This window comes from Misgurnus anguillicaudatus, chromosome 12, assembly GCF_027580225.2.
Source record: "Misgurnus anguillicaudatus chromosome 12, ASM2758022v2, whole genome shotgun sequence".
Lineage (NCBI taxonomy): Eukaryota > Metazoa > Chordata > Actinopteri > Cypriniformes > Cobitidae > Misgurnus > Misgurnus anguillicaudatus.
The window spans coordinates 11750441-11777613 of NC_073348.2; the positions used below are offsets into that span (position 1 = coordinate 11750441).

The 27173-nt window shown below is 40.3% G+C and overlaps 1 long non-coding RNA gene across 1 annotated transcript; it reads right to left on the reverse strand.

Moving 5' to 3' along the window:
• Positions 1-20735: 20735 nt before the first annotated feature.
• On the reverse strand, positions 20736-22905 carry LOC129444828 (uncharacterized). Its single transcript, XR_012372744.1, has 3 exons — positions 22577-22905; positions 22303-22450; positions 20736-21520 (listed from the first exon to the last, which is right to left on the reverse strand). It is a non-coding gene; the product is annotated as an uncharacterized lncRNA (long non-coding RNA).
• Between the last annotated feature and the right edge of the window lie 4268 nt (positions 22906-27173).

The following is a 27173-nucleotide window of genomic DNA, read 5'->3' on the forward strand; positions in this document are numbered from 1 at the left end:
CGATAGCATTTAGCTTAGCCCCATTCATTCAATGGTACCATTTAGAGACAAAGCTAGAAGTGACCAAACACATCAACGTTTTTCCTATTTAAGACGAGTAGTTATACGAGCAAGTTTGGTGGTACAAAATAAAACGTAGCGCTTTTCTAAGCGGATTTAAAAGAGGAACTATATTTTATGGCGTAATAGCACTTTTGGGAGTACTTGGACTCGCCTGAAAAGTCCGCTCCCCTTCTCACTCTCATAATGGGAGAGGGAGGGTGTTACTGCGCCGAGTAGAAGTACTCCCATAAGTGCTATTACGCCATAAAATATAGTTCCTCTTTTAAATCCGCTTAGAAAAGCGCTACGTTTTATTTAGTACCACCAAACTTGCTCGTATAACTACTCGTCTTAAATAGGAAAAACGTTGATGTGTTTGGTCACTTCTAACTTTATCTCTAAATGGTACCATTGAATGAATGGGGCTAAGCTAAATGCTATCGAAGCGTCGCAGCGCGCTCCAGCGCTTACGTGCACGCACACAGATGATAGAGGGATGTATCAACAATTCTTAGTTAAGGTAATAACATATTTTAATATTGAAAATGAGTAGACTATTCCTTTAAGTACGATACTTAAACCTTTTGACTTTACTTGAGTATTATGTATGATACTTGCAGCTTTTACTTCACATTTATACATTTTTCTCTACTACAGTTCATTTACTACTAAAAGACCCGAGGTAGAAAGTAGTTTCTATAGCTGTTTTTTCTGGCTAGCTTTAAAGACAGTTCGGTTGTTTTATAAACAAATCTAGGCAAGACAAGGCAAGGCAAGTTTATTTGCACATTTCATACACAGAGGTCATTCAAAGTGCTTTACATAGAAATGAGAAAACATAAATCAAAGATACATGAATTTAAAATATCAAATTAAAAGAAAATAAATGTGATTTTAATAAAAACTGTTTAAATGTGTGAAAAAGAATAAAACAGGAAAAAAGTATAAAACCGTTAAAAATAAGAATAAAAACAAGAGAAATAAAAATTAATTAAAATAGTGCATATATAATATAGTGCAATCAGTTCGGACGCAGCATAGTGCTCATTCAGTAAATGCATAGCTAAACAGATGTGTTTTGAGTCTGGATTTGAATGTGACTACTGTGGGAGCACATCTGATCTCTTCTGGAAGCTGGTTCCAGCTGCGACTGGCAATAGCTAAAAGCTGACTCTCCTTGCTTTGAGTGAACCCTTGGTATTTCTAGCTGATGTGATCCTAATGATCTGGGTGATCTGTTGTGTTTATATTCAATGAGCATATCAGTAATGTATTGAGGTCCTAGTCCACGGAGTGATTTATATACCATTAATAATACTTTAAAATCAATCCTAAATGTAACTGGTAGCCAGTGTAGCGACCTGAGGACTGGTGTGTAATGTTCATATTTTCTGGTTCTGCTCAGAATCCTGGCAGCAGCGTTCTGAATGAGCTGCAGCTGTCTAATGGTCTTTTTGGGAAGGCCAGTGAGGAGGCCATTACAATAATCCACCCTGCTGGTGATGAAAGCATGCACAAGTTTCCAACCTGGTCTCATGGGAAATACGTACCTCTGCACACTTTTTTGCAGCGCCACAAATATGTACCAATAGGTACGTATTGCTACAGTTTTGAAACACAAACGTCCAATGGGGTCGTTAAAGAGAATAACTGCATGTGACATTACGATTGGCATTCAGAGAGGTATCCCTGTCAACACACCCATGTGGGGCCCATAAGGGATGGATATGGGCTCGTGAGTGGGCCCCATATGGGCTGCCCAGATGGGGCCCAGTTAATTTTGTACGGGGGTTCCATGGTGGCCCCACCTGGGTTGCCCAAATGAATTTGATATAGAAACTGAGTGGGGCTTATGTTCATCCAATGAAGCCCACATTATTTACCAGGTCCTAGTATGGGTTTTTAATGGGTACTGGACTGGTCCCTTATTATGTAATAATTATACTTTTAATGCTTAATTATAATTTTACTTAAATAAAATATTTGTTTTAAATTGAAAACCGATAAAAGCAAAATAATTTCAGTTCCGTAAATATCAGTTTTCAGCATAAATATTCAACAGTTCATTCATCTGTAACATCACAAAACATGAAGGAGGTGCAATATGAAAAATGAAATAAAAAACTGTAAAGGTTCAATATATCAAAATACTTTATTGTCAATTTATATCACGTTCAATGCTAAAATAATCATGAAGATTTCAAAACTGCTAATGCAGGTAATGACTAACAATTTAACATAACACTTAAAATAAGCATTGAAAGAAGTCAAACTCTTAAAATACTTGAGACTCAAAAACAACACAAATATTGCTCACTCTTCTGGATATGGTCTTAATTCTGATCATCAATTAATCTTTGCTCAAACGTTTCTTGAAAGAACTTCCAAAGCATCCACAACCAAACTCATTAAATGTCCAATGTTTGCTTTGATTCATCACTGTGCAGCCGTGAACTTGTACTGTAGTATTACATTTTCTACAAACACAACTCAGAAAAAATTACAATTGTAACAGTTGTGAGAGACTCCTGCTGCTCCGGTAGAAACCATAGACTGGTAGAAACTGTATCCTTGCGCCTGAGTGTGAATTCTTGAAGTTTAAATGTGTATCATCTTTATAGTTGTAATTTTAAAAGTCTGCCTATTTTAGCAAAGATTATTTAAAATATGAGTTTATATTATGTGGAAAAAATCATAATGAAAAACATTTCAAGCAGGACTACTTTGTCAAGCGTAATGTGTCATAGCAGTAAGCAGATCGTAATGAGGTCTTCTTATATGAAACACCTGACTCCACTAATCAGACTCCTTTGAGAATGTTTGAAACATTTCTTTAATTAACACACTAACAAACTGATGAACTTTCTGACATTTCTTATTTTCACTCATTGCTCAGATGTGCAAATTAAAATTAATAATTGGCAGGTAAACATTATAAATATCACAATTAAATATAAACAGTAATGCATTTGTGGTGTTAAGCCCACTAGTCGGGGGCGGGACTTCAGTCCTTAAAAGGGTGTCACTGCACCCATTTCCAAAACATTCGCCGTCCCGTGCATTTTTCTCATTCTCCCTAAACCAAACTGTGCAGAGTCTTTCACTAGGATGACGTTGTATCTTCAATACGTATATGTACATGTGTGTGTATGTATGTGTATATGTGTGTATGTGTGTATGTATGTGTATGTATATGTATATGTGTATATATATGTATATATATATATATATATATATGTATATATATATGTGTATATATATATGTGTGTATATGTATGTGTGTATATATATGTGTATGTGTGTGTATGTGTATGTATATATATGTGTATATATGTATATATAGATATGTGTGGATATATATGGATATATGTTTGTGTATATGTACAGGTGTATACATATGAATGGCCCCTACGCTAATTGGATCTTTGTTTTTCTTTCTTTATGTCTCGTCCTCCTCTCCGAGGACAATGAGACAAACAGACCCAGTTCCGGTAAATGTGAAAGTCGGCACACCTCTGACCCACCGGCAGACCTTCAACGTGATGCCAAGCTGATGCATGACCAACGACCACCGGCAGAACCCGCTTAACCTCCGCCTAATCTCCTTAATCGTTTCAATATAAATATATCTCCCAAGGGTTTTTCCCTCCTATGACTTTTTTTTACTTCCCCGGCTGAGCCTGGGGTTTTTTTTCTCCTAGGGGGTTTTTCAACCCGGGGAGGCAGCCCTCTTGGGCTTAACTTAGCACCCTCTTCTTTACGTTACATTAGCAATACGCACGCTTATAATGTTGATTCATAGCCGCATCAAATTTAGCTGCTTGTGCTATCGTGTATTATGTTGTGCTATCTGTCGTTTTTCTGTGCTTTCCACTGCTTCTATTAATGTAAAGCTGCTTTGAAACAATCACCAATTGTGAAAAGCGCTATATAAATAAATTGAATTTTTAATTAAAGTGACACCATGTAATTTTTCAACATTCATAATAAATTTTCAAGACCCTTGTGGTAGTACATCCACTTTAAATAGGTTGAATGACATGTCTACCATAGCCTGACGGGGTCTGTATCACTTTTACTCGTATTTTAAAACTTAGGGTTTCTGGTAGTAACCAGAGCACCAAAAAAAAAAAACTACAAAATTCGACTGCTTTAGGGCATACGTCACTTCCTCCACACAATTTGTTTTTAACGTGAACTTTGCTGGAGGCTACTTAAGGAGTGTAGAGAGCAACTTATAGCATGTGACTCCGTGGCACAGTTTTAGTGTCACGGACCTATAACACGGGCGGCCCGGGTTCGATTCCCCTTTAAGGCAATTTTTTTATATAAACTCACGATCTTGATTCATACATAAATGCGATCTTCTTTATAAATGACGGCGATTATCTTGCTTATAGTTCGCTGTATTCAGATGCTGTGTTCACGTATTTACCTTTCTTTAACTGTGTCTATGGTATTTACATTACAATCCAGGATGCTACAGCAGTCAAACTTATTACCCTACCCTACTCATTCACCAATCAGATCCAAGCGTTTCTCTCTTCTCTCTTCCTCATTTGCTGCGTTCCGCTGTCACTCGCGTGACGTATTACAAAGCGGCAGACTTTAGGTCTGCTTGGATCACATCGGTTTACTTGGATTTGGAGCGACAATTTTCACACAAAAGAGAGAAAAAACGAGCGCCATTGCGGAAACTCCTGGTGGCGAGGGAGAGAGAGACGATGCAACAATATTTGTTTGGAAAAAGGCAAGGAAATATTTCTGGTCGTTTCTCAATTTGAAGGCTGCAGCCTCCGGAGGTCCAATATGGAGGCTGAATACGTCATCAAGCCTGGTTTATTAAGGTAAACTGAGCATTACATTCGCAAGTCATAAGCATACTGCAACAATTTACGATTAACTAAGTACAATAGTCAACTTTATAATTGTTAATATTGTGAAATAAGAGAGTCTTGATGACGTATGCAGCTTAGAAATACGACATTTGGAGGCTGCAACCTTCAGATTGAGAAATGGCTTCTGCCACGACGAGTTCCTCATCAGAAAGTTGTAACATGACTGCGTTTCTCCCTGTTGTCTCAAAATGTTGATCGTTTAGCGTTTTAAATGTTTAGTTTTTAGTTTAGTTTTAAGGTTGGCCAGTTCCTTTCCTTTGCGACAGTGCTGCGGCGCTTGTGGGCTATAGGGGCGCTAGGTGTGAAAAATACATGTCTAGCACCCCCTAGTGGCCAAAAAGTTTCATGGTGTGCCTTTAAAATATTTTATACTGATCATATCCTATCTGTTATATTATTTGCTCTTTGTATAAAAATGACTATCAACCATAAGTAATAATTTTAAGAGTTTAAATGTATATAAAATGTATTTTAAGCATTAAATTATTATGCCCACATGGGTCCCATATTATCATCCAACATGGGCATACCTATATGGGACCCACTTAGTCAACCCACATGGGACCCATATATATGGCCTATGTTAAGCCCATGGCCACATGAAACCCATGTTGCCCATATGTGGGACCCAAAATAATAATGCATTTTTATTTAAAATGTTTTATACTGATCAAATCATATCTGTTATATTATTTGCTCTCTGTATAAAAGTGACAATCAATCAAAAGTTATTATTTTAAGATTGTAAATGTATAAAGATATATTTCAAGCATAAAAATGTTTTGCCCACATAGGTGCCATAAGGGCCCCAAATTATTATCCCACATGGGCAAACCTATATGGGGCCCACATAGGGAAACCCACATGGGACCCACATATATTGCCCATGTGAAGCCCATGCCCACATGTAACCCATGCTGTCAAGATGGGACCCACGTGGGGCCCACATATCAATGTTGGCTGGGATCGCGTTATCCTGAAGTGGTTTGTGTAAGTGATTTACATTGTTGTTTTAATGAAACATGTTGGCTTTAATGATAAATGTTAGAATCGTGTGAGTGTTCATGATGTCAGTAGAACAGATAAGCGAATGCCTGGGTGATGTCTACGTTCAGTTTACGTATTCTGCAGTACGTAACAAACTTAACATCCAAATTAGCCGAGTAAGCTTATAATGCAAAATGCAGTCTCAATTTTTTATTTATTTAGCCTGTTCCTAAACTGATGGACATGGTTGATATTATACAGTTATTAAAAGCGCGTTAATCCGCGAAAGAGACACTGGCCGTTTCTCAATCCAAAGGCTGCAGCCTGCGGAGGTCGCATATGCAGGGTGCATACGCCTGCTTTATTTAGGTTAACCGACCATTACATTCGCATGTCAGAAGCATATAACAACAATTTACAATTAACTTAGAATAACAGTCAACTTTATAATTGTTAAAGGGACACGTCACCCATTTGCATTAGGCTTTGTATAGTTAGAACCCCAGTCATGTTTTTGAATGGTCATGCATCATTTTCTCAGTTGCCGCTGAGACATGAGAAATACAGATTTCAGTGTTGCACTTCCTTCTTTCAATGATGTAAAAATCATCATTTTGCATCATTGAAAGCAGGAAGTCCAATATCTTTGTTGAGGGGGTGAGACTACAAACACCCCTTTTCTCTGTCAAATAGGCTCCAAATTCGAAATGTATGTTACATTTCGACTACAAATATGACGCACTTTCAATAGAGATTAATGTTTCTACGGGTGAAATGCTCCTTTAATATTCTGAAACTTCATGACGTGTGCAGCCTATAAATGCGACCTCCGGAAGCTGCAGCCTTCACACGGCCACTGGCAAAAAAGCTGAGATATGCAGTTTGTACAGGTTAACTCCAGACAGGAAATCCATTGATTAGCGGATTGCAGAAGCAGCAATACCATTGAGTGATTATTGCAGGTTGTGCAAAAAAACTAGGGATCGACCGATATGGATTTTTCAGTGCCGATACCGATTTTTGTTTCATTAGCCGATGGCCGATACAGGCTGCCAATTTCTTGAGCCGATATTTGTAGACGATACTGCTTTTGCGCACTCAATATACATCATAAAAATTACACAATGATGATGTCAAATGTTATAAGACTCAATTTTAAAAAAAAGTAACATTTATTGAACTTAAAAAAACTATATTTAACAAATAGTAAAAACAGGTGAGGGTGCTATGGAATTATGAACTGCACTCTCCACAATGACGAGGAACTATCAGCAAAGGATATTGATTTCTAGCACTTTACTACTACACATATCAAATCAAATCAATGTTTATTTATATAGCACTTTTTTTAAAAACAACAAGTGTCTCACAAAGTGCTGCACAAACAAAGCCAAACAATTTAATTTAATCCGGGTGGTTTCCCGGACAGGAATTATCTTAAACAAGGACTAGAGCTTAGTTTAATTAGGAAATATAACTAGTTTTAACAAACATGCCTTAATAAAAACATTACTTGTGTCCATTTTGAGGCAAAACCCAGTGCACTGATGTATTTTAAGATATGTTTTAAAAAGATGTTATTAGTTTTGTAGATTGGTAGATTGGTTCCCGCAAAACAGAAAAGGAAGCAAGAGAAAATAATGTGAAGGTTTCCATACCGATCTGTAGGGCGAAATGAAATTGCAGATTTAATTGGGCTGGGTTTACCCAGATTAGATAGGGGGCAGCATACATGTAGTTTGTGTCCAAACACTGCCGTACTCTGCAGTGTCTTTTTGTGGTTTCAATAATTAGTCATAGGCTACATGGAATACAGTGGCACTGAGGAAAAGTTATGCAAACTATGTGTAATTTTTCTTGTGTTTGATGTTTGTCTTGTCTGCAAGTTCATTTTCAAAGACAGAAAAAGGCCACAGAAACCACTGACCCTCCAGAAGCTACTGGAGAACAGGGAGCTACCGGGAGCACCAGCCTTCCAGAAGCTAATGGAGAACAGGGAGCTACTGGGAGCACCAGCCTTCCAGAAGCTAATGGAGAACAGGGAGCTACTGGGAGCACCAGCCTTCCGGAAGCTAGTGGGAGCACCAGCCCTCTGGAAGATACTGGGAGCACCAGCCCTCTGGAGGATACTGGGAGCACCAGCCTTCCGGAAGATACTGGGACCACCAGCCCATCAGAAGCAACAAAACCCCAGGCCAAAAAAGACATAGAAGTAAAGTATATTTCCTAAATAGTCAGTAGTGTGCTATTAGGGAATAATATGTGGAGCTGCACAGAACTGTTTTTTTTTTGTAAAGCATCAGTCAAAAGTTTGAACACACTTACCCATCCAAGAGAATAAGAAAGTATCTCCAAATGTTTGACTGATATTGTACATTCTTAATTAGTAATAACTTACTGTATTTAAGTATAGTGTTTAATTAAGTGTTTAATTAAATGTGGTATCTTGTACAGTGATGCCGGTAACGCGTTACAAAGTTACTACTCTAATTTTACCACTTTTTTTAGTAACGAGTAATCTAACGCGTTAATATTTCCAAACCAGTAATCAGATTAAAGTTACTTATCCAAGTCACTGTGCGTTACTATTTTTGAAATTTTCCTTAGTAAAATATATATTTTCTTGTATATTTCTTCTTGCGTCTCGGGAAGTGAAGTCAGGTGTGCGACAAGTCACGTTTTCAGCACGAGGACAATTCAGGTCACGTGTAAGCGACACAAACGTAAACAACGTACAATGGAGAGAGAAGAGAGATGCAACTGTCACAGGAGTGACGATCTTTTAGGCGGAACCAAAAGTTGGGAAAGTTTGGTTCCGCCCGGATGTTTCCGCCCGGACCGGTAAGAGAAAACACCGGACATCCGGTAGCGGCGCGAACGCTGTAATCAGCCAAACTACGCACAGCTGGGGGTTATTAAGAGGAGCGCCGGGTGATTGGACGAGAGCAACACCCAGGAAGGTACTTAAGAACAGTTTAAACCACAGTCGTGGCTGATGTTATCCGCTGTTTGTTGATGTGTATCGTAGCGCTGAGTTGGGCTCGCCGGATACGCTATTTTGATTACTGTACTCGCTCTCTCTCTCGGTTGGATCATAGATCTACATTGATGAAGCTATCGAAGACCTTATAGGTTGAATATTAGACGGATACTGATGCTAGAGGAGAGAAACGAAGGAAGAGGAAAACTTACCATTGTGAGTATACACCTGTGGAAAAGTGGTGTTGGTGGCTGGAAAACGCCCTGTCTGTGCATCTGGAATTATTACAGCGTGAAGTCAACCTAGGACGAAGGAAGACAGTAATTGTGAGTAACCAAATCCCTTGAAGTAGGTGTTTTGTATGTACTTGACCTATACATCGTTTTGAGTGCTTTTCAAGAGAGAGTGAGTGGCCCTACCCCTGATCCAGCGTGGTGGGTGAGCCAAAGGGTCCTTGTGTGGAAGCAGCTACAGTGACGAAAAAACAAATACTAGGCCGTCTACCATCTCCATTTTCTCGCCCAGAGCGAAGTGGAAGAAGACGGGTGTCTATTGTGTGCACTGAGCGTGGTGGGTGAGTCTTTGGATGTAGAAATTTTCACTTGAAGTGGTGCTGTGTAATGCTGTGTATTGCAGTGAGAGTGCTGTGTCTTGTCAGACGTAACCCCGCCTCCAGTCACTCGTCCCGGGACGACGAAGAGGAAAACGGCTCTAGAAAACACCTGTATATGATTATGCTGTAGTGTGTTTCAGTCTAACAGAATCACGGAGTGGCGGCGAAGAACTGTGCGATTGGCGGTGTGTGTGAGTATCACCTATACTATTGTTACCTTACCTGTGTCTTTTCCATCACCACAGAGTTAGAGGCGGAAGAGATCCGCCGGCCCGAGGGCGCCCCGGTCCAGTTTTCAATCGACCAACGGGTCTCGAGGAAAGGGCAGTGCTCGACCCGGTGTGCCGGCGTGACGTTCTCGCCCCTCTGTCAACCACCGAGGTCCCCGGCGTCCCATTGAAAACCACTGTCCAGTCGACGTATAGCGTAAGCCCGCCACCCTGTAAGATACCATATAACCTGTTATGCCTGCTGATTAACAGGTAAATGAGTGTGTCGTGAGAGCTGTGCAGAGAGCCATACCTACCCAGAAGCTGTAACCAGCGCAGAGGTGAGAGAAATCCTTGAAACCGATTCACTGTGTCCATGTGTCCCAGCAGTCGTCTGTGGAGAGAAAGAGAGCCAGCGTGAACACTGAGATATTGAGCTGTGAAGAGAGCCATACCTACTCCGAAGCTGTAACCAGCGCAGAGGTGAGAGAAAACCTTGAAATCGATTCACTGTGTCCCTGTGTCCCAGCAGTCGTCTGTGGAGAGAAAGAGAGCCAGCGTGAACGCTGAGATACTGAGCTGTGAAGAGAGCCATACCTACTCAGAAGCTGTAACCAGCGCAGAGGTGAGAGAAAACCTTGAAATCGATTCACTGTGTCCCTGTGTCCCAGCAGTCGTCTGTGGAGAGAAAGAGAGCCAGCGTGAGCGCTGAGATACTGAGCTGTGAAGAGAGCCATATTTACCCAGAAGCTGTAATCAGCGCAGAGGTGAGAGAAACCCTTGAAACCGATCCACCGTGTCCTCGTGCCCCAGCTGGAGTCTGTGGGGAGAGAGAAAATAGGGAAGGAGAGTGAGTCGACGAGCAAGGAGCTGTGGGAAATAGGCGGTGAACCACCGTGCACTGTGTACAGGTACACTGACAAGAAAAGTCTATACCACCACTGACTGTGATTTATTCTGCCTCCAGGAAGGAAGAGGAGCGGAGGAGGGAACCAGAGGCGGGAGCCAGTTCCCCGACGCAATTCCCCCACCCTCTGTCACTCATTCGGCCGTGGCCCCCTGGAGGGCAGAGCCTGATTTTAGTTTTAATTCCCCTTTCCCCAAGTCCCCGTATATTTTAACTATTTAAATAAATAAAGAATATTTTTTATACTTACCTGTCCTCGTTGTTGTCTGGTCATTGGGTTGGTTTTTGGGGACCTCCTCGAGGTGGAAGTTTAGAAGGGGCGTGGCTTAAACACTAGCAGCCAGCCCCTGGCTATGATGGGGCGGAACCGAAAGTGGCGGAGAAAGGTTCCGCCTGAAGATGGTTTCCGCCCGGGCCCGATTTTTAACTGCACATACTATTTGCTTCCTGGTCTCCCTGGCAACACAGATCACGGGCAGACGAGTAACAGGTGTTACGAATTAAGCAGGCAACTCGTGATTGGAAGAGAGAAGGGAGGCAAGACCCATAAAAAGACCTAAGGAAAGCACAAACGAAAAGAGAGGTTTTGGGCACGAGCTCCATTTGCTGCCTAGGGCAGAGAAATCACACGCTCCGTCCTTGGAGGAGCCGGAGGGCGCCGCTGATCCACGGAGTGCTTATAGCAAGAGGAAAGAGTGCGGCAGCCAAGAGAGGCGAAAAGGACGGAGCTGTGATATTTAAAGGAGCACTGCACCACGAGGACGCTTTTGTGTGCTTAGTGTGTGAGTTGAGGTGCGGAGCTGTGCTCGTCCGATACGCATTGGAAGCTGGTTGTACTTTCTCTCTCTCTCTCTCTCTCTCTCTCTCGTAGTTTGCAGTGGATGTTGGAGTAAGAGAAAACCCTGTGGGTAGAAGAAACATCGGTATATGTGACACATTTAGAGAAACCAAGGAAGAAGGAAACGAAACAGTTTTGCAAAACATTAACCAAGAGGACCGCTGTGAGTATTAGCTTCTGGATTTAAATGAAGTGTAACCACTAACCTGTGCATTTACCGAACACCTCCAGGAAGAGGAGGGCGGCCCTACCCCTGATCTAGCGCGGTAGGTGAGCCGCAGGAATAGTTGGACTCAGCAGCCACAGCAGCAGAGCTAAACATCTCGGCCGTATTGTCATCGCCCCCATCCGATCTCAGCGAAGTGGAGGACGTCGGGCATCTCTTGTGTACACCTGTAGTGTGGTGGGTGAGTCCATGTAATTTGAAAACCTTTCACGTTGAAGTGGTGCTGTGTATTTGCTGTGGGTTGCTGTGCAAGTGCTGTGTGTCTTGTCAGACGTACCCCGCATCATCCCTTTTACTGAGGAAGAGACAGAGAGGCTGACGGTCGTGAGTAACATCATCTATTATACGCTGTGTGCGGTTTGAGTATGAAGTGACGGTGTGGGCCTCTGGAAGCCGCCCTCGTCTGTGTGTCGACAGTTTTCGGAGTGTGGCGGTGAAGACTTGAAAGCTGGCAGTGTGTGTGTGAGTACAACTACGGGCCTGTGTATTGCTACCTTACCTGTGTGTTCTCCCTTGTGGCAGAGTGAGAGGCGAGGGAGTTCCGCCGCCCCGTGGTCTCTACAAAAGGGCGCCCCTGTCCGGTATTCGATCGCCCTACGGGCATTGAGGATAGGGCGGCGTTCGGCCCGGTGAGACGGTGTGACAGTTCGCCCCCCTGCTGACCAGCGAACTAAGGAAAAGCTGCTTTTACTAAGAGCTGTATACAGCGGAGAGGTGAGAAGCATCCAAGTTGAATTAACCGTTTTGTTGTGTCCAAGCTGCTTGTGGAGAAAGAGAGAACGAGGGTGAACGTCAGGAGAACGAACTGTGGACAGTCATACGTACCCAGAGCTGTAAACAGCGGGGAGAGTGAGCAGTGAAGCATCTGCCTAGCGCGACACAGGTACAACGGGCGAAGAAGGAGTTAAACCCTTAAATCACACTATTTTGTCTTTGCCTCCAGGAAAGAAGAGGAGGGCGCCACGGATAGCGGAGTTTGGCAGGAGCCTGTGTTTTCCGTCTCTCCCCCCCCCATACCTTTGGTCACCAGCCCCTCTGGAACCCCCGTTGCCCTCTTCCCCTTCTTGCCACCTCCCTGTGCCGTGGTCTGCCTGGAAGGCAGAGAGGAAGTTTAGTTTTAATTGCCCCTTCCCCATTCCCCAAGTTATTTTAAATATTTAAATAAAGTTTGTTTTAATACTTACCTGTTCTCATGTTGTCTGGTCATTGGGTTGGCTTTGGGGACCTCCTCGAGGTGGAAGTTGAGAAGGGGCGTGGCTTTAGCCATTTACAGCCAGCCCCTAGCCGTGACAGATTTGGCGTAGTCGGCAGTCCACCTCGGGTTGAGCGACCAAGGTCCCCCAATGGCCTACTGTATTTTTAAAAGACCTCACACAATTTCTTCCCCGTCACCAAGACCCCGTTCTAGGGACTAGAACGGTTTGGCAGGGGGGGATGTCACAGGGTGACTATGATGGGGCGGAACCAAAAGTGGCGGAGAAAGGTTCCGCCCGAAGATGGTTTCCGCCCGGACTCGATTTTTAACGACACTATTTTACTTCCTGGTCTCCCTAGCAACACAGATGATGGGCAAATGAGCAACAGGTGCGACAGATTAGCTGGGAACAGAGACAAGACATAAAAAGGCCCAAAGAAGCCCAAAGGAGAGCGGTTGTTGCGGGCACGAGTTCCTTTTTGCCTAGGGCAGACTCGATCACACGCTCCGTCCTTGGAGGAGCCGGAGGGCGCCGTTGATCCATAAAGCGCTTATAGCGGAAGGAAAGAGTGCGGCAGCCAAGAGAGGCGAAAAGGACGGAGCGTGAGAATCAAAGGAACACTGCACTGGTGTGCTTCTCTGTGGTGCCGGTGTTGGTGTACGGTCGGCTGTGTTATAGGCTGGAGAGCGACGACCTAATTCCCTTGGGGAAGAAAGAGGCAGGAAGAGGTGGATGTTTACCGTGAGGAGGAAGTTATGTGAGGATAACTGGGTGAAAAAAACAATATGAGACGGGTCGACATGTGAGTACAGCTGGGATATTGTATATACGTTGCAGAGGTGAAATTATGGTGCGTGTTTGGAGTGTCTATTTATAGTTCCGGCCCCACCGGAGGAATAAGTGTGGGTGAGCTGATGGACGTCTAGTGTATACGAAGAACAAATCCAGAAGTAATCGCTTTCCACGCTTTCGGCCGACGAGCCACAGGAGGAATCTGAGATTAGCTGCCTATGTCCTTGCCTCACAACGAGTGTGTGCGTGTGATGCTGTGGGTGAGTCCCGACTTTCAATTTGTGTGTTTTCACTGAAGCTTGCAGTGTAGTGCTGTGCTTTCTTTTGGAGATAGAGACTGTTTCATCCCAGAGGCTCCGTGTGAAAATAACAATGTGTCGAACTGACCAGCGCCGTGGATAGGAATTACTTGCCTGTAACAATAGTGTGGTTTGTGGAGAAACCAGAAAGCCCAGTCTGTGAGTCACGCACTTCTATGAATGCTAACTTACCTCTGCTCCTAGCAATCCTGTGCAGAACGATCCAGAGCCCTAAGTTGTGAGTAACGGGTGTTATCAAGCGACCACTTATCTCTGTCCTCAGCGAACCTGTGGAGAAACCAGAAAGCCCAGTCTGTGAGTCACGCACTTTTATGAATGCTAACTTACCTCTGCTCTTAGCAACCCTGTGCAGAATGGTTCAAAGCCCCAAGTTGTGAGTAACGTGTGTTATTAAATGACCACATACCTCTGTGCTCAGAGAACCTGTGGAGAAACCAGAAAGCCCAGTCTGTGAGTCACGCACTTCTATGAATGCTAACTTACCTCTGCTCTTAGCAACCCTGTGCAGAACGGTCCAAAGCCCCAAGTTGTGGGTAATGTATGCTATGTGATGATCATCTACCTCTGTTGTCAGTGAACCTGTGGAGAAACCAGGAAGCCCAGTCTCGAACCTGTGGAGAAACCAGAAAGCCCAGTCTTGAACCCGTGAGGAGGAGCAAAGGGTCCTAGAGTCCGGAGAACCCCCCCCCACGTCCTGTGGAACCCCGTCTGAAACCAGAGGGAGAAAGAAGGGTTTTTTATAGAAAATCATAATAACCCTCGCTTCCTCTTTAGCACAGTTGCGAAACTGACTAGAAATAAAGAACAAACAGAACCCACTAATAAACTCCCACACAATAGTAACGACTTCATGAACTTCTTTACTAAGAAAATTATGATTATTAGGGAAAACATTGTAGGTACCCAAGCAGCCACCACTCTACCCAGTAATACATTTAACGCTTGCCTACCATACGAACATCTTGAGTCATTTAAACCTACTACAATAGAAGAGCTATCTAAATTAGTATCGTCATCCAAATCATCATCTTGTATATTGGACCCTGTTCCCACAAAATTACTCAAAGAGGAATTCCCTATAGTGTCTAACCCAGTACTAAATGTCTTTAACTCATCATTAGAATTAGGCTACGTACCAACAGCTTTCAAACTAGCAGTTATTAGACCGCTCATTAAAAAACCAAACCTTGACCAGGGAGATCTAAATAACTTTAGACCAATCTCAAATCTCCCTTTTCTTTCCAAAATATTAGAAAAGGTAGTGGCAAGCCAGCCACGCACATTCCCAGCAAATAACAGTGCGTATGAAAAGTTCCAATCAGGACCCAGGCCCCACCACAGCACAGAGACAGCGCTGCTTAGAGTTACAAATGACCTTCTCCTAACATCCGACCGTGGCGAAATATCACTCCCTATACCATTAGACCCCAGTGCAGCCTTTGACAGAATAGATCACACAATCTTACTTAATAGGCTAGAAAACTATGTTGGCATCAGTGGTCAGGCGCTAGCTTGGTTCAGATTGTATCTAACCAATCGCTATCACTTTGTTTATGTAAATGAGGAGGAGTCACATCACTCCCTGGTTAAATACGGCGTACCGCAGTGATCAGTTTTAGGTCCTATCCTGTTCTCGTTATATATGTTACCTCTAGGAGACATTATCAGAAATCATAACATAAGTTTTCACTGCTATGCAGATGACACACAGCTTTACATCTCCTCGCATCCTAGCGAAACACAAAATTTTTCTAAGCTATCAGACTGCATCAGCGATATAAGTGACTGGATGTCACATAATTTTCTTATGCTAAACTCCAATAAGACAGAGATACTTGTTATCGAACCGAATCGCTACAAATATAATATGACAGATTACAAGTTGCCCATAGATGGCTGCACTGTGGTGCCAACCTCCACGGTTAAGAATTTAGGTGTGATGTTCGACAGCAGTTTATCCTTCGACAGCCATATCTCCAATGTCTGCCGCACAGCATTCTTCCACCTTAGAAATATCTCAAAAATACGCCATATGTTGTCTGCATCAGATGCAGAGAAGCTTATCCACGCTTTTATGACCTCTAGAATAGACTATTGTAACTCGTTACTCGGAGGATGCCATGCAACAAGCTTCAGCTAGTTCAAAACGCTTCTGCAAGAGTTCTTACTCGAACTAAGAAGTATGACCGCATAAGCCCAATTCTGGCATCTTTACACTGGCTACCAGTTAAATATCGTATACAATTTAAAATATTACTAATCACCTACAAAGCCTTAAATGGCCTAGCACCCTCATATCTTAGAGAATTATTATCAGAATACAATCCATCACGTGCATTGCGGTCACAAAATTCTGGCCTCTTAATTATCCCTAAAATATCAAAAGTGTCTAAAGGTGGCAGATCCTTTTCCTACTTAGCCCCTAAGCTATGGAATGATTTACCAACCGACGTCCGAAAATCAGAGACAGTAGATAACTTTAAATCTAGACTTAAAACTTTTCTCTTTAACAAGGCTTTCAAATAGTTGTTTTAACAATGGTACTTATCTCCTAATAGCTAGCTTGTACAACCTTATAAATAAATAAATTAATGAATAAATTAAAACCTTTTTTTCTTTAACACTCCAAAGCATGGTAAATCTCATTAATACTCTTTAGTAATATGTTGAAACTTTGAATTGGTTTTCGATTGAGTCTTAACTGCCAAATATGGCCGGCTTGCAATTTTGTCCTTTTCCCATGACCTTAAAATAGTATGTCATACAGAACCATTTGCCACTGTACGTTAGTATTAACGACGGCAGTGGGGCCTCTGGCCTTAGTCAAACGAGTTCTGTTTCCGTTTCTAAAATCATCAACTATATGTAATACACTTAACCAGCAATAGTTAGCCTGTCCGGAACCGAGCTGACTAAAACCACATTACTGTGTGACACTTGTTTTCTATGTGAACGGCCCCTACGCTAATAAGATTTTGTTTCTCTCTCCCTGTCTCTTCCTTGATCCCGAGGACGAGACAAACAGATCCAGTTCCGGTACATGTGAAAGTCGGCACACAACTGATCTACTAGCTGTTCTTCATCGTGATGTCCAGCTGATGCCTGACCAAAGACCACCAGCAGAACCCGCTTAATCTCCGCTTAATCTCCACTTAATCTCCTTCCGTTTCAATGTGTATATATATATATATATATATATATATAACTCCAAAGGGTTTTTTCCTCCTATGACTTTTTTTACTTCCCCGGCTAAAATTCCGGGTTTTTTTTCTCCTAGGGGGTTTTTCAACCCGGGGAGGCAGCCTTTTTGGGCTTAACTTCTATACGTTACATTAGTAATACGTTTGCTTATAATGTTGATTTATAGCCGTAGCAAATTTAACTGCTTGTGCTACCATTTATTATGTTGTGCTATCTGTCGATTTTCTGTGCTTTTCACTGCATCTATTATGTAAAGCTGCTTTGATACAATTACCAAATTGTGAAAAGCGCTATATAAATAAAATTGAATTGAATTGAATTGAATTAAACTGCCCTTCCCCTTTCCCCTTTTTGCTTTTAAAAATTTAATAAAGTTGTATTTTAAATTTGAGTATACTGGTCCGTCTGGTCATTGGGGTGGTCTTGGGAACCTCCTCGAGGTGGGAACTAGGAGGAGCGTGACCCGCGACAGGGGCGGTCCGCTTCTCCGACCTGTGACACAACTACAAAAACACTACGTCAAATTAAAAAAAAAAAAAAAAACATTTGGAGTCGCGGCACGGCGCAGACAGTAGGTGTGTTCGACATCGGCTGTGGCTGGATGTAACCGATCGGCGAGATTAGCCGCGTGCAGGCGGGGAGGAGCTGAAAACGGAGACGTGAAGTCGGACGCGCTGTGGTTCCCGTAGTTTGCTGCATTTACGTCAGGCATGGCTGATCATGTGCCGTTTGCTTGCTTAATCGCATTAAACATAATTTGTAAGATGTAAACTACATAAAAAGTGAATTATACTGTTTTGAATATCTGTGTATGAGCATGAGTGGAACTGAAGAGGCTTACAGCATCTGTTTTTACAAGAATAAAGTTTAACGTAAGCATATATTATTTAAATACCAATGTAGTGGGGTCTACGGTTTTTATCCATTTTATTTTGATGAATATAACATCGCGACTACATGAAAAGAGCTTTAACTGTTATAAAAAACAGATTTGTGAGCATTTGTGGAACTGAGGGCATGAAAATACACACGAAACACACGTGATTGTTGTCATGTGGTGAATCCGACCAATCATGAAGACTGTGTCGTCATTACAGCCCGTGCAGCTCCTCTTCGGGAACTGCGCTGGCTAACTCAGGCGGCTGATCTCGAATCGCTCTCGCGGTACTTAAAAACCATATGACGCAGTCACGTGCCTGCAGCGCCAGCTTAAGTCGGACAAAATTACTAACCGGAATGCACTGCTTCAAGTCAGCCACAGATCGGTCTGCGCAGCGCCGCATGAAGTCGAACACACGTAGTGTAACTAAGAGCAAGTCCCACCCGGTGATGCGAAGCAGTGAGCAGGAGTTCATCCACTACCCAAACAACAAAAGCTGGACTTCAGTGCAATACCAGTAAGTGTGGGAGAGTTGAAAAACGAAAGTAACAAAGCGATTTTCTCCTAACCCTGATAACATCTGAATCTCACTATGACAGCATATTAGCACATAACCTCTGAAAGAGTTTACAAATATCGCGTTATTTACTCACCGATTTCCACGTGTAGATCCAGAACTATGTTTTCAACCATGATAAGTACATTCCAAAAGCGGTCTTTTTTTCTTACAACGCGTTGTGTTTCTCATTTCATGTGTTACAATACTGATAAATCTACAAGGTATATAACATCCTGAAGACTTCTCAGTTTTTCAAAATAAAAGTAAGTCGAGTTTATAGAGTAAGTAGATCCTGTCGGGTCAAAAGTAACACTTGTTAGTTTCGTCCCGCTGCTAATACTGTGTATAATATGGGGAAAAAAATTGATATTATTCTAATTTGATTTAATTTTATTTTCATAGTGTTCAAACTATTGAATTTTTTTTTAGTCTCAGCAATTTAAGTTTGTACTGTTGGTTGCTTTTGAAACATTTGATAAAACTGAAATTTAAAATAAAAATGTAATTTAATTATTTTTTACAAAGATAAATGACAAAATAAGTTTGCAGTTACATATTAAAGAGGTCATAGTAATATATTTAATAAAAACAAGTGTAACACAAAAATCTATCATGTTTTGTTGTGTTACTTTTGACCCACCTGTGTGTTACTTTCGTCCCTGCTGTCAAGGTCAAAAGTAACAATTCACTACTCGTGTTTAAAGTGAAATTATACAGAAGTCGTTTTACATTTGTTCAAAATTCCAGCTGGTTTTGATAGACCACACTTGTGAGTTATTGACCACAGCAAAAATATATCTCTGTCTAAAACATTAACTTTTAAAATTACGTTTTTCTGAAAGTGGCCCCTGCTCACCCCTATTTATGTTAAGTGAAGTCAAGAAAGACTCTTCCAATAAAGTGAGTGTTGGCAAAACCAGTTGTCATTTTTAATGTTGAGGCAGTGGGGGTGTTGGCAGCTACTGGAATGTAACTAACAAAGTAACTTGTAATCTAACTTAGTTACTTTTTAAAGGAGTAATCAGTAATCAGTAATCAGATTACTTTTTCAAAGTAACTGTGGCATCACTGATCTTGTATATACTTCATACAGATCCAGTCCAACAGAGGAGAGCCAGCAAAATGAAGCAAATAAAAAAGCGTTAAGTACATTTTCTCTTGTTTAAAATTTTATGCTGCATGAACTACTTCTTGATTCTGCAATCACTGTTTACTAAATTGTCTATATTAGTATGCTTATTTCAATGTTATATTGCCTGTCTTTCAGATTAGTGTCCAGAATGCTGTTGGAGAGTGAGGCAAAACAACTTTGACTACACTGAAAAAAAATCTTTTCAATTTACTTAATTTTAATGTGTACATCGGTCCCACATGATCCGATTGTTTAAAACCAAAATTATTTTCCTCAAATAATTTTTATGTGTCAGACCAAAACATTTTAATTATTTTAAGTAGTCTAATATAAATATGTTTACTCAAAGTGATATTTCTCTTTACTATAACACATTTATTTTGTAATGTTTAAGTAATTTTATTATGTAAGGGGACTAGATTTTCATCTGTAATTCCAATATGCTTTTTTAATGCTTATATTATGGGATTATGTAACTCTAAAGCATTTTCATTATGTCTCTGGCACATCACATTATGTCAAATCACCCATAATTATCCAAATGTGTTTTTTTTTTTTTAAATACAAAATACATTTGTATTGGCATAAAAACCAAAGAGTTTTGTACAAATGTTTAGTGATACTGAGGCAAACCACTGCTTTCAGATCATCAATTCATTTAAATCACTACACATTAATTCAATAGACCATTTCAAAAGATGTAAACAACACTGGTCCAGAAGCACTTCCTGTTTCCGTTTTTTAACACTAGATAAATGTTGGGATAAAATAAACCAACAGAACATATAAACCTGAATTAACTGAAGTTAAACAAACATCTTAAAGATAATAATATATGTGAAATAAAAAAATAACTGTAACAGGAAGTGTTTCTGGACCAGTGTTGTTTACACCATTTGAACTGGTCTATAACAGTCAATAACTATTACAACAATCAGCACATGCAGTACATACATAAAGGGGCAATTTCCCAAACAGGTTGTAGATTAATCCATGACTAGGCCCTAGTTATATTAGGATATTTTTACAAAAATGTTTACAAGCAAACCTACCTTACAAAAACAACACTGGAGTACATCTTTAGACAAAACAATGGCACTGATATATGACATTGCAAAAGTCTGGGACTAGGAAAAGCCATCTGTGAAACTGACCCAAATGTTTAAAATAGTTACTATCACAATAGATTTAGAAGTCCTAAAGCACAAACACTGCATTCCAAAGAGACATGCAAAACAGTATGTACTATTATTTTTTAAATGGATTTACAAACTGGAAAATATCAATCCTTCATAAAGTCAGAGCTACAGCATTTGTATAAACTGTTAATCAAAGATTCAACAAAAACAAAATACAACAACCATTTCCAAAATCGACTCTGAGCAGCAAACTGTTAGTGTTTTAATAAGATAAAACACTTAAAACAGATAAACAAAGTCAAAAATGAGCAGCACAGTCTTTCTGATCCTTTCACTGAAAGAAACTGTTCGTTAAAGTTACTCTCAATGCAGTCCCATTAAAATCTTTTGGATTTCCTCAAAAATAAAGCGGAGATCAGGATAGCTCAGGTTTAAGGCATACATCAGCTCAAACAACATGGCACGATGTTGCAACACCTTCATGCCTTCCAGGACTATACAAAGATCCTCTTCTTCATCACAAGAAGCATGTTGTTTGAGAGCACAAATCCCAACAGTGGTGTCTTCAAATGACCACACTGATGCTGACTTCATCCATGCCCTGTACAAAACAAACAAATGTAGTTAAAGAAACAGAAAAAATAATTACAATAAAAGTGTCATTGGAAATAAGTACAATGCAATCGAATATAAATGTAAGTATACAGACCCATGTGCATTGCCACAGCATGTTACAATTGGTTACAAATACATGGGTTACAAAACAAGGCAGCTGCACTGTCCACTGCTCTGGGTGTGTGTGTGTGTGTGTGTGTGTGTGTGTGTGTGTGTGTGTGTGTCTGTGTGTGTGTGTGTGTGTGTGTGTGTGTGTGTGTTCACTACACTGGAATGAGTTAAATAAAGAGGCCACATTTCGAGTGTGTGCTACCATACCTGACAATCACAGCAAAAGTGAATTCTCTCATTTTCTCACTCTCATGTTGTTACAGACCTGCATAAATGTCTTTGTTCTGATGAACACGAAGGAAGATATTTATTTTGAGGAATGTTTGCAACCAAACTGTTCATGAGCCCCATTCACTTCAATAGTATTATTTTCCCCCACTATGGAAGTGAATGGGGCTTATGATTGGTTTGGTTACAAACATTCCTCAAAATATCTTCCTTAGTGTTCATCAGAACAAAGACATTTATACAGGTTTGTAACAACATGATAGGGAGTAAGTGATGAGAATTTTTATTTTTGGGTGAACTACCCCTTTAAATCTTCCCAGGTGTTTTAATGACCCGTGTGCCAAAAGATGTTGTAACTAAACATACTAAACGTTCTGTACTTCCAACAATGTTTACACATTTTTATGTCTATGAATCTATATTACTTACTTCTGTCATTTGATCATTAATTGTTTGAAGTCTTTTTGCTAGCTGTCCTCCTTTCTGATAGAAGAGTTTCATCAGGTTTTTGGATTGGAGGTCCAGGTGACACGGAGGAACATAAGACAGTAGCGATTCTTTTAAATTCAGCATTTATCTGAAAACAAATTAACCAACCATTGTATATTTGAGTACTGCGAGTCAAAGAATAATAATTGTATATTAGTAACAAAAATAAGATTTAGCTCCTAGCAGCAGTACAAAAGTGAAAGAAATTACTTACCAATGCTTTTGAGTGTGTAGCGTATGAAAGGATGATTGACCTTTAAGAAGAAATATTCAGAGGTGAAATCAACACATAACCTCAAATGATTAAGGTCACACATACACAGAGCAATAATGAAATAAGTATTATATCTGTCATAGGACGCAATGTTGGACAAAATGAGATCTTAAAACAAGGTTCTCTTCTGAAAACGTCAGCTTTAAGGTGTGGCCACTTCAAAGGGATTTTTTTTCAGTTAATATACCAGACGTCACGCGAGACATTTATAAAAGCTTTTTCTAATAGAATCAAGTGTTGCTCGTGGCGTAGCGAAGTCACGAATAACTGACGCGGGTCTCTTCATCTGATTAAGCAGACAGTTTGTTTCATAATGTCATTATTAATGTAGTCAATTGATATCATCTAAATTACTTACATGGATAACGTTACTCTGGAGAGAATAACTTTTGGTTAGCATTTTATTTGTCCTGACAGGTTTCCATAGAACAGCTGAGTAAAAGGTGCATCAAAAGTCAACTCAAAGCTGACAGTTTTCAACTCAGATAAAACTACCAAACGTGAAATAACGTTAAACAGCTGATGTTTTTAAAACGCTGTGTTTTTCTTTATGAGCCTGACTGACTGTAACGTTAACTTACTCCACCAACCTCCTCCAAACTAATATTTACTACAAGTCATTGCAATGGCTACATATTGTAAAAAAAAAACTCTATCTAGTGAAGATATATCACGTATGAAGCGAACATAAATAAATAATAGAATTTACTTTAATAATGTGGTGTCTGTCTGAGAGAGTTCTTCTGACTGACTGGCTGCTGTGCTGAGTCTTCATTTTGGCGCCCAAAACAAGCGATCTTTATTCTTCTTTTATGGCAATCGACGTCCTTCTCATTGAGCTATACTGCCACCTGCTGCTCAGGAGGTGCCGTTTTGTGTGCAAACTCAATTTTATTGTTTTGAGTATTCAATTCAATCAATTTTAATCAATGTGTTCATTTTACATTCAAACAAAACATTTTAATCCTAATCAATTAAATTATGTTTACACAAGGAATATAAATATTTTGTGTTGCATATACATGTTTATTTTATTTAAATTAAAAGACCCACTAAGTCCATTTTTTTTCAGTGTAAATTTTACTTAATAAAAGTTCGTGCAAATTGTTACGAGGATTTTTTTAAGTAAATGTTACTAGTTCGTTTTTTCAGTGTAGGTTACAAGCGAAGATGCATCAATGTTCACAGGAATAGACTTCTCGTTATGAGCTGTTACAGCAACTTTCAAGAAAGAAATAAACAATCATCCAAAGTGAGAGAAACATAGTCCAAATAGGGTGTCCATATCCGTTTGAATACGTCTGTAGTAGAATGTAACATACATGTTAAAGGCGGAGTCCACGATGTTTGAAAAACGCTTTGGAGACTGGCCGACTACCAAAACACACTTATAGCCAATCAGCAGTAAGGGGCGTGTCTACCAACCGACATCCTTGCTGGGTTGTGTAGTTGTGGGGCGTGTCTATCAACAGAAGGTCAAGATTCTATTGGGGTAGGGGCGTGTTTGTTTAGGTGATTTCAAATATCAACATTGGCTTTCAAACATCACGGACTCCGCCTTTAAAAGTTCCATTGGTATGAGTTCTTTCACAAGGCTGTGCCATTTTTTAATTGAAGGAGTCTTCTCGCTTATCCAGAATATCAAAATGTTCTTTCTTGCAGCAAAAGTTAGAATTTTAAAAAGTCTACCAACTGGCATACCTAGAATAAATGAGCAAGGATCAACATCAATTGTTATTCCTAAAATATTGCCAATGTGATCAGCAACTTTCTTCCAAAACAACTGAATTTTGTGACAAGACCAAATACAGCGAATATAATTACCAACTGATATTTTACATTTTCAGCAATTGGGGGAAAGATTTGGGTCCATTTTATTTCTGATATAAGGGGTGATATGTAGCCAACGTATTATTTTTAATTGAATAGCACGTGCTCTATTACACACTGATATTCTTTTAGCATAATCCCAGACTAAATCCCAATCCTCGCTGGAGATAGTTACTACAAAATCTTTTTTCCCACATCTGTGTAAGATTATCGGTGTCATCTGGGAGAGTCAAATTTAGTGTATCATAAATATGAGATATCTTTTTTTGTCTCGTGTCTTCAAGTAGTATTTTCTCAATTTCGGTTCTGGTATTATTAGTTTATAGAGTGTTTTTTCCCCAATGAAGTCCCTTAGCTGCAAGTACGTAAAGAAGTTGTGTCTTGGCAGGTTAAATTTAGCACACAGCTGTTCAAAAGACAGAAGTGATGAACCCTCAAATATATCTGTCAGCCTCATAATACCTAAAGAATTACAGAGGTTAAATCCAGAGTCATCATTACCAGGGGGAAAATCAGGATTGTTTTGAATTGGTGTAAGAACTGATGTTAAATTAAACCTCCCCTCCAGGCACATGCACACATAGACATCAAAGGGGGCTTGAGCACCTGCCCTTTTTATTCCTGAGAGAGAAAGTGCCCTTTTTTTCTGGGGTGTTTAAAAAAAAGATCTTTATTCATATAACAACTGATGTCTGTCTGTTTCTAGTGTTTTTTACTTGTTGCTTATTTAATTTAACATTAATTTATTCAGGAATCATTTAAATGAGATTTAAACTCTTATATAAAGAAAAATAGCGCTATTTGTGGCACACAAACGGTTAACAGATGAGTCCCGCCTCCAAAATTCACATTGCTAATATGATTGGCTTTACCTTTCCTTAGTCCCGCCTTTCTAATTTACTTCGCTTTATGATTGGCTTGTCTACACTCGTGCTGCATCATTCGCGCATCAAGCGCCAAAGCTCAGCCTGAAATGTCCATGATTATGCAGGCAGGCTACCGGCAAAGAGTATAGAAGCACAAGAGAGGAAACTCAATAGAACGTTCCATTGCATCACCCGCGCCCAGCAGCAGCCCCACGAATCGCCATTTTGGAATGAAAGCGACTCGGGAGACAACTAGAAGTATGGCAATATCAGCTACTTTGTAGATTAAAAGATAAAATTCAAACTGAATGATGATAACACAGAATAACATACAATCAGACCAGTGATCATTAATCCCTTTTTACAGCTTATTTTCAGATATTTAGACAAGTCTTCCACTTTTATATAGGCTAATTTTACATACATACATAGCGACATAAACTCATCCACACATAATATTTTGGCTCCATATACATACACATATACACACATATACCAGAAAGATACAATGCATCGGATAACAGACAGAACAATGCATCATGTTCTATAAGATTATAATGTTTGTATCGGGATCCAGGGGATTAATATGTACAAAAATATATGTCATACCTAGTGGAGTTGGTAACTAATAATAATAGTAAATGTGTAAAGTAGCATAAAATAGAATTACATAATAAAGCAAGAAAAACTACCTCAAATTTGTATCTATTTAATGATTGGATTCCACAGCTGATAACAACAACAACAAATCAACACATACATACAAGACAATACAGCGTTTCGTGTAGGTGTAGCAAGTGAACAAAATTTTAATTTAAGAAACGTACGATTGCGCTTCTGATCTGGCTGTGAAATTTACAGAGAATGAATTGTGAATGAATTGGTTGTCAGAATTTTCATTCCAAAATGGCGGCCGCGCTACTGAAGCGCCACTTAAGCCGTTTCTCAATACCAAGTACGCCAAACTCGGACTTGTGTCCTTCGTAGTTCGAACTTGCAAGTTCAGACTCGGAAGAACGAACTCCTGACGCGAAATGCATTCTGGGAAACTTCGCTGTCATAAGTCCACACAAGTCTCCTCTGATGCATCCTCGATAAAATGGGCGGATCAAAAACACATCCGGGGATTTTATGTGAACTTGCGCTTGATGCGAACTTTGAATTGGAACAGTACTTGGGCCACGACTGGTGACGTTTCACAAGTCCACAAGAACGCAAGTACAGACAAGAACGCATATTGAGAAACAGCTTTAGTGACTGATGCCAAAAACGAATGAGAGTTTCCCCTCTTGTGCTTCTATACTCTTTGCTACCGGTAAAGAACTATTCGGACGGGATTAGTTTTCCAAACGACGTTTGATGCTGCGTTCCAGAGCCCATCCAAACCGGTGAGATGTGGGACTTATCCTACCTCCAACTAGGAAAAGTGTACTGGAATGCCTGTCGAAGTGGAACCTCCTACTGGCGAACTCGGGGGAGTTCGACCTACCCCGACTTCAGAAAAATAAGTCGGAGGACAATGGCGGCGCCCATAGATCACGTCGTAAATTGTACTTCTCTGCTTGTAGGGTTGTTTTAGACACTGTAATTTTAACACAACTTGTTTTTTTATATTATGGCGTGAAATTATGTCGTTATTATCTGTTATCATGAAACTACGGTAAAAATATACCAAGTTACTTAGCGACATGCAGTGCTTTTATATAATGGCTCCAGAACACTTTGTAAAGATGTTTAACTTGATGTTTTACTGTAGTGTGAACTGCACAGTTCGGACCGACGTTTAAAAGTTATGTAGTCTGTACGAGCCTTAAGAAGACCGGTCGTCCATGTTTTCTGTT